The 14,671-nt window shown below is 38.8% G+C and overlaps 1 pseudogene; it reads right to left on the bottom strand.

The window, feature by feature from the left end:
• Window positions 1–3,291: 3,291 nt before the first annotated feature.
• LOC147439457 (uncharacterized) lies at window positions 3,292–14,041 on the bottom strand (annotated as a pseudogene).
• Between the last annotated feature and the right edge of the window lie 630 nt (window positions 14,042–14,671).

The following is a 14,671-nucleotide window of genomic DNA, read 5'->3' as shown; positions in this document are numbered from 1 at the left end:
GTTACACAAAATTTGAGCAAGATCTACCAAGTCACACTCAAGTTCTCGACAATCAGTACAGATTTTAATTTTTACCAAGTTTTTGGCCTTTTTTGTGATCTAAACTCTATGAGCCTTCACAAAAGATGTTTGTAATCATGCATAGAGTCTTTGGTATCAACCTTGATTTATTTTAAGCCAAATGCAAAAAATGCGATTATTTACTTTTGACCTAAAATGAACACTTTTTGCAATTTTTTCAATGGAAAGTCTTTTTATGACCTGTTTTAAGCCTCTAACTCAAGTCTCATAGAAATTGAACAAGATTCATCCAGTCAGACTTAATTTCTCGACAATCAATATGAATTTCAGTTTTTACCAAAGTTTTGTTATGTTTCGTGATCCAAACTCTACGAGCCTTCACAAAAGGTGTTTGTAATCATGCATAGAGTCTGTGGTATCAACCTTGATTCATTTTGAGCCAAATGCAAAAAATACGATTATTTACTTTTGACCTAAAATGAACACTTTTTGTAATTTTTTCAATGGACAGCCTTTTTATGACCTGTTTTAAGCCTCTGAGTCAAGTCTCACAGAATTTGAACAAGATTCATCAAGTCAAACATAACTTCTCGACAATCAATATAGATTTCAGTTTTTATTAAGTTTTTGGTCTGTTTTGTGATCCACACTCTATGAGCCTTCACAAAAGATGTTTGTAATCATGCATAGAGTCTGTGGTATCAACTTCGATTCATTTTGAGCCAAATGCAAAAAATGAGATTATTTACTATTGACCTAAAATGAACACTTTTTGTAATTTTTTCATTGGACAGTCTTTTTATGACCTGTTTTAAGCCTATGAGTCAAGTCTCACAGAAATGAACAAGATTCATCAAGTCAGACACAATTTCTCGACAATCAGTACGGATTTAAGTTTTTGTCTATTTTGTGATCCAAACTCTATGAGCCTTCACAAAAGATATTTGTACACATGCATAGAGTCTCCGGTATCAATCTAGATCATTTTTGAGCCAAATGCAAAAAATACTATTATTTACTTTTGACCTAAAATGAACACTTTTTACAATTTTTTCAATACTCGATCTTTTTGTGACATGTTTTAAGCCTCTGAATCATGTTTCACCAAACTTGAGCAAGATTCACAAGTCGGACACAATTTCTCGATACTTAGTACAGATTTCAATTTTTGTCAAGTTTTCTAGTATGTTTTGTGATCCAAACTCTATGAGCCTTTACAAAAGATGTTTGTACGCATGCATAGAGTCTTTGGTATCAACCTTGATCATTTTTTAGCCAAATGCAAAAGATGCGATTATTTACTTTTGACCTAAAATGAATACTTTTTGCAATTTTTTCAATACTCAGTCTTTTTGTGACATGTTTTAAGCCTCTGAATCATGTTTCACCAAATTTGAACAAGATTCATCAAGTCAGACATAATTTCTCAACACTAAGTACACATTTCAATTTTTGTCAAGTTTTTGGTCTATTTTGTGATCTAAACTCTATGAGCCTTTACAAAAGATGTTTGTACACATGGATAGAGTCTCTGGAGCTAAAAGTAAATAATTGTGATTATTTACTTTTGGCCCAAAATGAAAACTTTTTTCAACTTTTTCAATGAACAGTCTTTTTATGATCTATTTTAAGCCTCTAAGTCAAGTCAAAACTTAATTTGGCCTAAAATGTCAAGAAAAAGTAAATAATTTGAGTTTTTATGAACTCTTAAAAATTTACCTCAAATACGTCCTTAGGCTTACCCACTGGTTCATACAACTTTTAAAGCGTAACCTCCAGCCGGATTCAATTGTAGACAATCTTTTGGTGTTGTTTCCAGCCGTAGACCTGAAATTCTACAACTTCACATAAACAACTCACAATTGATTTTTCTGGAGTGAGCAATGATCTGAGATCCCACCTCGGATTCTACTTACCCTACTCCTAGATTCTATTGCAATGGGGTTGTAAAAAGTTTCCACAAACACTCGTTTGTTTGTTTTTTATGGTTTTTTGAGCATTGATCTTAAGACTTGTCTTGTCCATCAATTCTTCTCAAAATCCTAACCTAATCCTACAATCCTACAAGGTACTTAGCAAGTACAATCTACCCCCAAGCTACCTCTACACAGCAAAAGACGACACTCTTAAGCTATGCAGTTTTTAAGAGAAAGTTTAACTTTAGGTGAACCTAGAGGAAGTTAATAGACAACTACACAAGACGCTCGTGTTTTCCCTAGTTTAAGTCTATTCGTCCCCGGCAATGGCGCCAAATGTGGGATGGGTGTCTAACCTCACTCCTATCTTATTGCAGACATAGCGAGAACCACGAATATAATTGTCAATCCATGGGACGAAGCTGACTCAACTAGTGCATAGAGGCTACAAGAGGTTTTCAATCTCTTAGAAAACAACAGACAACTCGCATTTAACTCAAGCTACACTCAAATGACAGAAATCACCAAAAGCTCATCGGCAAACAAACCACATTCGTTACAGCATCAAACGACATCCAAACGTTACAAAACTTCTAGGACATGTTTATAAGACCTAAGCACACATGATTAGGGTTTCAAATCTCACTTTAGGTCAAGTGCAAAAAACATGATTATTAACAGCAGTGAGTTTTTGACCTAGTCATTTTCGACCCAAAATGCATCTAAATGCTTAGCAATGATGCCCCAATATCCCGCCTATGCTTATTTTATGATTTTGAAGCTTAAATTCCTATTTATGATGAAATTAGGTCACGGGTCGACGACGCCAAAAGCTACGGATTACCATGAAATGCTTACGCAATGCGTAGAGCTCTTACCTACGGTTGCAACGCAACAAACGCGACTGCAATGTGATAATTGGGAAGGGAGTAGGAAGCGCGAGAAAGAGAGAAGTGAGCGCCGTTAGCTCATGTTGTTTTTATTATCCAAAACTTAATCAAAACTTTACAAAATTGGCTTTCATACCTTAGTCAAGGTCTAAAATGTGTTTAATGTCCGACGCCCAAGACCTTTGGGGCTCCACACTTATTGTATCTGCAACCCAGGTACACTAAGTCACCTATGCTTTACATCTTGGAACTCTTATTGAGCCCGTAACACGTTACAATAATCACAATAGCTAATTAAATCGAGAAATTACAATACATGGCCATTTTAGAAAAATGTGAAAAGTGTGTAACTCTAATCTTCACTGCTTCTTCATATTCATCTTCGTTGTGCATCCGTACGTCTTGTCATTAGCAGCTTCTATTAACTGACGTCGGCTCAGTTAACAATGTAGCTCAGATTACTTTTACATGTATTCAATAACGTACCTTTGGACATCTCGCCATTGCGACAGAAACCAATCAGTGCGTGGATGTATACTCGTATATATTTTGATTGTTTATAAATACGCTAACGACATTTTGGTATGTTGTCGTTGATGGGTGCACCATACACCTCCAAAGTGCCTTCGTCTTCCCTAGCTCCATCCCTCGGCTTTGATATGGTGTCACCCAAGGTGACGAGGGGTAGTATCTCCCCGTTTTCAACATCTTATGCAATGTCGACAAAAAAGTCGCTACCTAGTGGATGCATCAACTTATACTCCCAGAACATAAATTCTCTATCAAAAATATTAACTGGTGTCAAACAAACCTTCTTTTTCAACTCATCACCGCCATACAAACTATAGAGCTCAAACCCCCTATTTATCTCATCTAGTCGATATTCTGCACAACCATTTGAAAGTGCGCATGCCCGTGATCCTTCAGACAATAGCCAAGCATCCCTCAAACGTATGCATATTCCGTTGTTTCAAACCGCGACAGAGGACCATGGCTCCAGCTAGAGAATCTTTATCCCAACCTAGGTACTCCTTGATTTTTTTGTTTGCAAAAACCAATGAGCTCGTCCACAATCAGATGATCATTTGAAAGTACAAATGCAACAGATCCCCACCCCTCTCAACTGCACATAGCCCAGCTACAGTCTCGTTGTCGAGGAACGATTGCATTGTAGACAATAGCGACACATCTATGTCATCACCTCCAACCGAGATAGTCAGCTAATCTCCATGATTCTAGCATGCCTTTCCTTCCTCCTTGCATAGCTTGGCTCAGCCGCATCTCCTTTCAAATGAGCTTTTGCTTTCAATCTCGTCATTCGTCTACTGCAGGGAATCACTACAAGCCTAAGATACTGCTACTCCATGCTTTCACGCACAGAAGCAACAAGACATTGAATTGCAACAGGACATTCAAGCAAAAAATGAATGCAGCCTGCTGGCAAAGGCTCGCAATAGAACAAGAACAACTAAGCAATCAGCACCAGCACAAGCTACTGCATCTTGCCAAGCATCGATGCAAGAACATATCAAATCACAGCATGAGTGTCAACTAAAAAATGCGTGGAGCTTGTCAGACGCTCGCAGCACAACACAACTAGTCTTTAACAAAACAGGAGGAGAAACTTGACAGTTGATACAAAAACACACAGAAAGCTCTCAAGTTTACCAATTAGCTTCAGCGCTTCTCTGTGACACATCGACCTTGTTGCATACAAGGTGTAAGAACATTTAAAAATGCTTGTCCCACAGCATTTCGCCGCCAGCTGGACGTTATGCCGACGATTGTCCCGTTTCCCTTCACGCCACCTGCTAACACTTGCACTTTCCTTTTTCAACTCCTACAACATCTTGGCAGATTCGCCCAAACCGGACATGCGTGCCACCCTACTTATTACATTTTGTGACTAATTTCAATTAAGCTCGTTAGAGTCACTTTTAAAACAATGGCCAAAGGATACAATTGTCCCTCTAAATGGTCCATGACTAGCAACTCTGCGAAGCAATTTAGTACAGTTAGCCATTAAAACCCCATACCATAAACTCAAGAGAGAACATGATCCGAAAGAAAAAGAGAGGGAGAGAATAAATGTGAGTAGACATCACAAACAAGCGTGGAAATTCTTTTATTTAAAAAAAAAAGACTTCAATAATCTATAGAAGAAAGAAATGTTAAAATTATTGTTGTCGTAGCAACGCTCAACAGAGGTCGTAAGTAGCCTCTTAGGTGATGTAATTAGTGGGTGTGGACAAAGGAAGCAGTCGTACCGTACACGGACATGGATGGTGACCCTTAGGTGGGCGAAATAGAGCTGTGTAGAGGCCTAGGCAAGGAAGGTTGGAGAGTTGAGGGGCTACACAATACAACGAGTGGGCAGCCCCAACAAGTGCATTGCCATTCGATGAATGATCCTAGAGGGCTTCATATATAGAAAGCTTAATGCTCATTTACTTGGCAAGAGGTATGAAAATCTAGAAAAACTAATCGAGAGCCATCCCCTTGATAAAAATTGGCCAAAGGATAGAATTGCCTCTCTAAATGGCCCATCACTAGCAACTCTACGAAGCAAATTAGTATAATTAGGCATTGGGGGTGGGTTGTTGTTTATGGAGAGTAAGTTTAAATGAGTTTTTACAATCACATGGATTTTTTTTTATATATAAAATTATATTATCTATTACACATACATAATCACAATTGGTTTATATATTAGAAAAGACCCCATTTAACTAATAAGGTGAAATATGCACATTGTCCATTATCATTTGAAAACAAAATAAAAATATATATTATATCATTCATTATACATACATTAAACATCCACTAGTACTGCAAGCAGCCTTCGACGTGACCTCTCTCTCTCTCTCTCTCTCTCTCTCTCTCTCTCTCTCTTTGTGTATCGACGAGGCAACATGCCACACTAGCCGGATCAACTTGTTGTCAACACATGTCCCCGGGGAGGGGGATCGGAATCCCTCCCTCCAATATAATAGTATAGATTATACATACATAATCATGAATAGTTTATATATTAAAAAAATTTCACTTAAATAATAAGGTGAAAAGTGCACATTGTACATTATCATTTGAAAACCAAATAAAATTAAAAAAAATTTTAAAAAAAATAAAAAAATAAAAAACACATTAAAAAACTAAAACAAACGTATATTTTAATGTTTTTATAAAAAAGATAGATTTAATAAACATAAAGAATAGTAAAATAATTTAATAAAATAAATCGTTGTGAAGTCCTAAAATGAAAGACTTTTCAAAAATTAAAATATTTAAAAAATTTATTGAATCAAATACTTCACATCATGGATCAAATTCGTATGAATTCACTCTTTGACATTTTGTTCTCTAAAGCCTACTTTTTCAGCATGCCCAAGGAAAATGGATGCACTTTGAAAAATAGCATTTGAAATGACATGATTTCTTTTTCTTCAAAACTTTCAAAGCTATCTTTAGGGACACATGTCAAACAAAGTGAGAATTGAATTGACATGATTTCTTTTTCTTAGAGACTTTCAAAACTTTCAAAGCTATCTTTAGGGACACATGTCAAACAAAGTGAGAATTGAATTGACATGATTTCTTTTTCTTAGAGACTTTTAAAGCTATCTTTAGGGACACATGTCAAACAATGAGAAGCGAAAGATCTTCACCCATATAAATACTACCTTCACCCATGAATATTAAGGCTTTTAGCAAGCCAAAAAAGAGAAGGAGAGGTACAACTTGCTACCAAAAAATAAATGTGAGTAGAGATAAGCGTGGAAATGCTCCTATTCATCGAAAGAAAAGACTTAAGTAATGTCATTGAATCTATCATCGTCACAACAATGCTCAATAGCCTCTTGAATAGATTGTCAGTAGCCTCTTAGGTGACATAGTCGGTGGGAGTGCCTCCTCTTTAAGTGCCACGAGGTCCCAAAGCATGAGATCAATGGTCCCAATTGAAAAGCGAGATGGCGATCGATTTGGATCGTTGATCGATTAAAATCTAAACTCGAGATCTCGATTTTAGATTTCGAAAAACTAATCTCGAGACGCCTCGCTTTCCCAGCCAGATTTTGAACCCTCATCATCAGCTTGAGGGACACACGCCTTGACCAACATTCCCGCGTGCGTTTCGTTGAAATAGATGTGATTTCACATCTATTTGAAGGTAAACTCGGGATCTTGACATTAAAACTAAACTCGAGATCCCGAGTTTAATTTTTGTGGACCCCACCATAAAAATTAAACTCGAAATCCCGAGTTTAATTTTTATCCGTCGACGATCGAGATTTGCACGCGTCTTTGATTTTGCACAAGAGCCATTGATCCCATGCTTTGGGACCCCGTGGCACTTAAAGGTGAGGGTGGACATGGACCAAGGAAGCAATTGTACCATGCCTGGACATGAATGGGTGACCCTTAGATGGGTCAAAAAGAGCTACATAGAGGCCTAGGCGAGGAAGGTTGGAGAGTTGAGGGGCTACACAATACATTAATTGGGCAACCCCAATAGTTGCATAGTCATTGAATCTAATGAAACTAATAGCGTGCTTACAAGGGGAAGAGGACTCTCTCTCTCTCTCTCTCTCTCTCTCTCTCTCTACCATGACCATAAAACCTTGGCAGGCCGAGCACAATTCGATCTTTTGAAAAAAAACCTGAGAAAACCTAAGAGGAAAAATCCCACAAGGTCTCAAGGGAAGCCATGTGGCATTATGCACTTCATTGTCCTTTATAACTTCTTTTTTTTTCAAAACCCACAATATATATAAAATCCAAAAAACTTACGTCAAGATCCGTGCTCAACATGATCCACGGATACCATTAGAGACAAAGACATGAGAGCCATCACCAAGAGGTTTCCACCAAATCCGTCCACACCACACACTACCAAGAAGGAGAGACAATCGTACGAGGTCGTTACAAGTGGGCCAAGCACTATCAAACGTTGACGAGGGGCTGCCATGACATAGGCTGACACTACCACGATCAGCCAATGTCGCCCCGAGGACAAACCACCAGGCGGACAAGAAGCCATGGCCATCATTACTACTCTTCATAGAGCAAGGAGGAGCGGCTCCCCCCGTTCCAAAAAGAGAGAGACAGGCGATGGAAAAATGCAACAGGAGGACATGGATCTGCCCGACCGCTCACAATAGAGACGGCCACCATCCAGAGGCTCCCTAGCCACCTTCTTCAACAAGCCTCGACGATGCCCCACCCTACTGCATCACATACTTTGACAACCCAGCTCCCTGGCCTTGCAGGCTATATGACACCCATCGAGCCTTGCTCTAGCAAACCCTTTTTTGTGCTTTAGATCTTAGAGAAGTTGGACAATAGAGGCTTGTATGAGGGTGCTCCGTTAGTATCATGAAGTTTTTTTTTTTTTTTTTTTTTTGTTGCTTTCCCTTAGGCAGGTAGGTAGGGAGACATTTCTCCTTTTGCCAAGGAATGCATTATGTGAGTTTGAAAGGCCACTAATTTCAACCTCGCATAGACGTGGGTGACGTTTCAAGTCCCCCCTCACCCTTAATCTTCTCCCCACAAAGAGGAACGAGGAAAGGTTTCTAAAACGAGCTCAACCCCATGCCCCCCCAACCTCTCCCTCTTCGCTCCTTCTCTTCTCACCACCATCATGTTGTCAACATGATGTATCTCATGAATACAGGGCCACCAAATGAGCAACTTGTAGTGGGAGAAGAAGGTGAAGACACAATACAAGCCCAAGGAACTAACACACACACACACACACACACACACACACACAGGGCCACCAAATGAGCAACTTGTAGTGGGAGAAGAAGGTGAAGACACAATACAAGCCCGAGGAACTAACACACACACACACACACAAAACAAATGTCCAACGAGCCCAAGGAACTAACACACACACGCACACACACAAAAAATAAATGTCCAACAAGCAATGCAGGTTGTGTAGAGGAGGGGAAACATTGCGTAGGAGATATGAGAGAGAGAGAGAGAGAGAGAGAGAGAGAGAGTAAATGTCCAGCAAGAAATGCAAATCTATAGAGGAGGGGAAGCATTGTGCAAGATATGAGAGAGAGAGAGAGAGAGAGAGAGTGTTTGTGTGTGTGCATGAGTCTAGATCAAGAGATGATTGAGTGACGAGTCACTAAGTCTAGAAGGAGAGTTATGCAAATTCTTTTGGCGCAACCTCCCTTTTTCTTGCACAATTCATTTTTCTTGGTCTCCCATTGGTGCTCGCTCGACTCAACTTCATTGCCTAGCCACCACACACTCCCACACACACACACACACACACACACACACACACACACACATGACCAACGACGGTGCTACCTTGGCATAGGAAGTGGAGGTGTGTAGGCTATAATAGCATGCCTAGAGCCTTGGACGTGGACTCGAGAAAACATTTAGGTTGAGGGAAGAGTAGTAGTGGCTGTGAGTGGGTAGAGCTTGGCATAAGTGTACAGAGAATTCCGATCAAAGGGGAACGTGGATAAGGCATGATGTATGGACAATTTTGAGCGTTGTTGAGGCAGCTAGTGGGGTTGAGTAGATTCGTATGTTGAGCATGCATGCAATGAGATTGTAGGATTTGCATGCTCTAGGGCCCAAGGTTGACAGTTTAGTCATAGGTGTTGACCGTTGGTCCCAAGACATTGGTGCGGTTGTCAGGGATCGAGTACCTAGACTAGTGTGGACACATAAAAACCCAACAGATTTGCCTAAGATAGGGTAAGTAGGATAAGATAGAGTAGGAGTGGAGGTTGAGGTATCCTTGATCATCTTGGCGTATTCACGAAGGTGATATTCTCACTGCAAAAGTGATAAAGAGATAGAGTAGAATATTGTGAGTAGGTAGGAAAGCTTGTTACAAAGTTTTGTTGGCTGTTAGAACCACTAAACTTGCACTAAGCTGAAAAATGAAAGAAACAAAAAAAAAATCAGAGTTCATGTATGGAGTCGTTTGTTTATTTATTTCTTTTGTTTTAGGTAAGTAGACAAGTTTCCACAAGTACTCTCATCATCCCGGAACTGCATGTTACTGAAAAGATATTTATTTTGTTTGGATTTTAACTTGGTGAAAGTCCAAGGAAAGATAGTGCATCTTTGCAAAATTGGCTTAGGGCATGGATTGCACGTACTAGAGTGTGAGAATGCACAACCACAATCAGATTTTACAAAAAGTTGGTCATCAATCTTTGTGAGAAAAAATCGTGATTTTTTCTTGCAGAGCTAAGCTAGAGACAATTTTGTACCTTCAATTTAACATGTGTGTTTGACTTGCTTGACTTAGCACATGTATGAAGATTAGTTGCAAGCTAGTAGTTGTGATTAAAATAGTGGTATAAAAGCCATAGACCTAGAAAAAGGCAAAAAAGTGCATTTTTGAGTGATCCCTGGAAAAAATCACAATTTTCTCTCCTTTTTCAGATTTATAGCTCAAAAGTTTCCAAGATTTGGGTCATGCATTCAACTTAGTCCAAGACATCCAGCCATCCTATGAAAAGTGAATTGGTGCATCCAAAGTGAGTGTAACATCAAAAGTGGACTTTATCACTCAAAAAAATGCTAAAATTGAGATTGTGGTCAAATCAGTTGCCCAAGTAGAGTGAAAATTGGTAAGTATAATTTTGAAGCAGAATAAAATACCTTGGAGTTAACCATAATTGCAAAAGGAGGCCAAAAGCAAGAGTAAAGAAAAATCACGATTATTTCTTGATTTTTTGCTAAAAGGGGAATTTTTTACTAATCTTTGTACCAAGAGTCACCTTGAGGTAAGAATCACACCTATCTAGTTGAAATTGCATTTGGGCATTTGTGTAGTAAGGGTGGGAGAAAATTGTGGCCTGCATATGCCTGCCTATGTCACCAGAAGAGGCAAAGACATAACTGGCCATAGGGCCAAAGTATGCACTTCTTGAGCCCATAAATCTTGGAGCAAGTCCAAAAACTCTAATGGCTTCTTGATTCTCAAGAAGTATGATTTTTTCCACTCCAAGTCTTATTGGATGTGCACCTACCACCCTTGACAGAGCCACTAGTGCAAGTATGGGAGAGTGGGTGATTGGGAAAGATTCATATGGTAAATAGCTATTGTCTCCTTGTTGAGTTTCACAATGTAATGGCCCAAACTTTGATCCCTCTTTAGATCCAAATTCTTGGAGCCCTTCCCTAACTTATCAACATCTACAATATCAATATGTGCAAAAAACCCCTCAAATCAGTTAAAAGAAATGAAGTTCCATTGGCCTAAATAATGTGCTTGCACAAATTCTATTTTTCCATTTTACCTTAGGATTTGTATCATCTTCAAAAAGGTGCTCTTTCCAAAGTTCAATGAAAAACTTGGTTTATTCTGTTTTCTCTCTCTTGGATCTTCTTTGCCCATGTGTTTAAGCTTCAATGTTTTTTGAATTTGTTGGAACTCCTCGTCTATGGGAAGCCGTTGCTCTTCATAGCTTTGAGCAACTTTTAGTACATGCTCTCCAACATGGGACTGATCAAAAAACTTTTCAAATTCTGTATCAAGTAATGATAATGGGCATGGTATATCGTAGTCCACAAAGTCTTTATCATGCTATGTCCACTCTGCTAGAATAGCAAGGCAATAGTCCTCTCTTAGATCAAAGAGGTTTTGTATATCATGTAGTAGCAAATACTCCTTATTGTTTGTCTTGTAGGTGGGCATGGTTTCTATGCATACAAAGGGATCAAGCTCTTCCTCTATAATATGGATGTGGGCTCCTCCACCTTGGTGATGTTCACTGCCTTGAATACTACAACATCGAAGATCTCTTTGCTTTGAAGCCTCTCCATTTCCTCTCTGAAATCTTCAAGTGTTTCCTCCACATATTGGACATTCACAGGTGATGTGATTTGGAGAGATTTGGACTCTCCTTCCTCTATTGGAATAAGAGTAAAAAAGAGTCAAAATGTAATGTCTTTGATCATAAGCTTACAACCATGCTTTCCATGCCACTTACAAAGGGTTATGGATAAGGGATATCCTTTGCTAAAATCAATCTTTAAACTGATAATAAATTTGGACGATATTCACCATCTTCTATATCTGTATATGAAAGACAATTATTTTTCTAAATTATATGCTTCTTTTTACTTATACTATGGTTGATGCTATAGGGAGGGAAAGTCATTAACAACTGGCAAGGACCAAGCAACTACTAGGAAGGTCCTAAAGAGAAGATGAAGAAGGAGGAGCTACATGATGAATCAAAAGAAAAACAAGAAAAGAGCTCAAAGCAAAAAGAAAATCTTGCACCTAAAAATCTATCTCTTAAGGAAGGAATTGATACCAAGATTCCACTTCATTCTCTTTTAGACAAGAGAAGATGTTTTGCAAAGACTGATATGCTTCAGAGATATTAGGAGAGCACAAAAGGCACTCATTGTAGCAATTCTTAGGCTTCCTTTCTAAAAAATTTGTAGGCATGTTGCAGAACAACTCAAAATAGATATGATGTGGAACATTTTACAAAGAGCACATAACATTTTGTAAAGAATTTACAATATTCCATTTTGAAAATCAACATTTTTTATAGCTATAAATCCCTTGTAAAATCAAACATTTTGATTATAAATTAAGTAAATACAAGTAAATTTAACCAAAGGCTTCCATTTTTATATAATTTCATTGTCTCCAAGTCAAGTGTAGCTTCCAATATAGCCTTTCAATTTTTGTTGCAACTGTGGCAGTCCTTGGATATATCTCTGCATGTTTAGTCCCATCTAATTCTGTTGGAATTAGCATGTCAAGCCCCAAAGCATAATCTATGCCATCTTCTAGATCTACATGCTAATTTTGTTGAAATTAGCATGTCAAGCCCCAAAGAATAATCTATGCCATCTTCTAGATCTGCACCTGGAGGGCCTAAGAGTTGAGATGATGAAAATCACCTCAAAGTATGCCTCTACCTTCTCTTCTACTTCCTCTTCCTCCTCTATGGTCTTCTACTCATCCTTTTTTCTCTTTTTCGTCTTCTCCTTATTCTTGCTCGTAGGAAATGAGGAAGAGGAGCATGTATCCTCACCCATATTACTATCTATATTGCCCATTGTAAGTGTGTATGGGTGATTTTTCAAAATTGACTTGAGCTACTTATAGTGTTATAAATGAAGGGCATGATAAGATTGTGGTATTATAGCACTTTCTTTTTTTAACTTACAAAAACCATATGATCTTCAATAATAGCATGCACCCTCTGGTCCAAAACTCCTTTGGAAATTTTCATTTGAAGTAAAATTTCTTTCAGTTGATTTCTCACTTCTTTCATGCACTTATATGTAGGCCTGTTCCAAGCAGTAGATCTAGTTCAAGGGCTAGAGAATGTCGGTCTGCAGTGGACTATAGTGTGGATTGACTATCCTATCATCAAAAGTCAGTGCCCACTCAAGTACCCTTTCCAGCAAGCTGGATTTTTTTGGGATGTACAAGCAATTGGCACAATTCTTGATTGCGGAAGGCAGCTGATTTCCAATGCTAAATCATTTCTCTGGCTCCAACATATAGCCTTTGAAAGCGTTCAAGATCAGAGATAAGAACATCATCCTCCAAATACATCCAAGTAATAGGATCTTGTTGATGTCTTAATCTCTTATTGAGCGTGATAAGATGCAATGAATGTTGTTCATCACCCTTTAAGGACTCATCCATAGCTTTGGCTTTTCCTTTGCCGTCTAGATTGCACTATGATTGGTGTACTGGAGAACTTCCAATGTTGTCCGTCTGTCCATTGTCTAGTTGTTGATCATCAGACCGCTTGTCCCTCGACTGCTGGTCTAGTTGGTCCATGTTGGGCTAATTGTCCCCTCTATGGCAGCCGATCCACCAGCACCAGAGCCTATAGATGGGGAAGGAGGAGTATTATCATCATCATCAGGTTTATCTGTTGCGTCATCCTCCCCTTCCTGATCCCGTTCTTCTGCTTTCTCAAAATCCTCATCAGGATCATTCTGCTTATCAATATAATCTAGGACAGCTTAATTTGCTAAAGCAATGTTGTATTCAGAAATCTTGTCTTTCAAATCACTCTGCATGGTCTTCATAAGTGCCTTCAGATTATCCATATTCAGAGTGACATTGCCCTCTGGACTCAGAATGTCAGCCAGGTTATTATATATATACCGCTGTGTTAGAGAAGCCTTCAATGCAGTGTGGTTAGTCAGCAGTGCATTGTAATCTACCCTCTTCATTCTCAGCATAGTCTGAAATTTGTCAGCATTTCTCACATCTTCTACCTTGTCTTTAGTTAACTACCTATTCTCTGTTTCAAGCTTGGACAGCTTCGCTTGTAGTTACGTAATTGTTCTGACTGACTAGTTTTTAGCTATACTATGCCTCAGAGATTGTGCCCCTATATCGTGCTTCAATTTCTGAACTTGTTGTTGGTTGCTTCCCAATTCTTCTTTTAACCTAGACACTTCATTAGTGGAAGCTGATACATCCATCATTTGTCCCAAGGCATTGACAATTGTGTTCCATGATGATTGAAAAAGCATCAAGCAACCATCTATTGTTGTTGCCGGTTTAGAGTGAATAGGCTCATAAACCGTAACATGAGCCACGTAAGGTAATGTTGTGAAGTCAGGTTTCTGAAGAATTAGTTGTCCTTTGAGAAGGTGATTCTATAACTACTGCAATCTGTCCTTTTTGGCTAGGGATGAAGCCAATTCATTGAAAAGAATTTTTTTGGCTGGACTGGCAGGTTCTATACCCTTTCCCTTGTCAGTATGAACTGCCAGCTGTTCAGCACTGGACATTCCTTGCTGGTCTTTTCCAGCACTGGTGTCTACTGGAGTCTGCTCTTCTTGTTGGCCTTTCCCAGCGCACTG

The sequence above is a fragment of the Adiantum capillus-veneris genome, chromosome 16 (genome assembly GCF_014529385.1).
Source record: "Adiantum capillus-veneris isolate H3 chromosome 16, ASM1452938v2, whole genome shotgun sequence".
Classification (NCBI taxonomy): domain Eukaryota; kingdom Viridiplantae; phylum Streptophyta; class Polypodiopsida; order Polypodiales; family Pteridaceae; genus Adiantum; species Adiantum capillus-veneris.
Note: the sequence above shows the minus strand (reverse complement) of the source record. Positions and strands in the feature narration are given on the sequence as shown.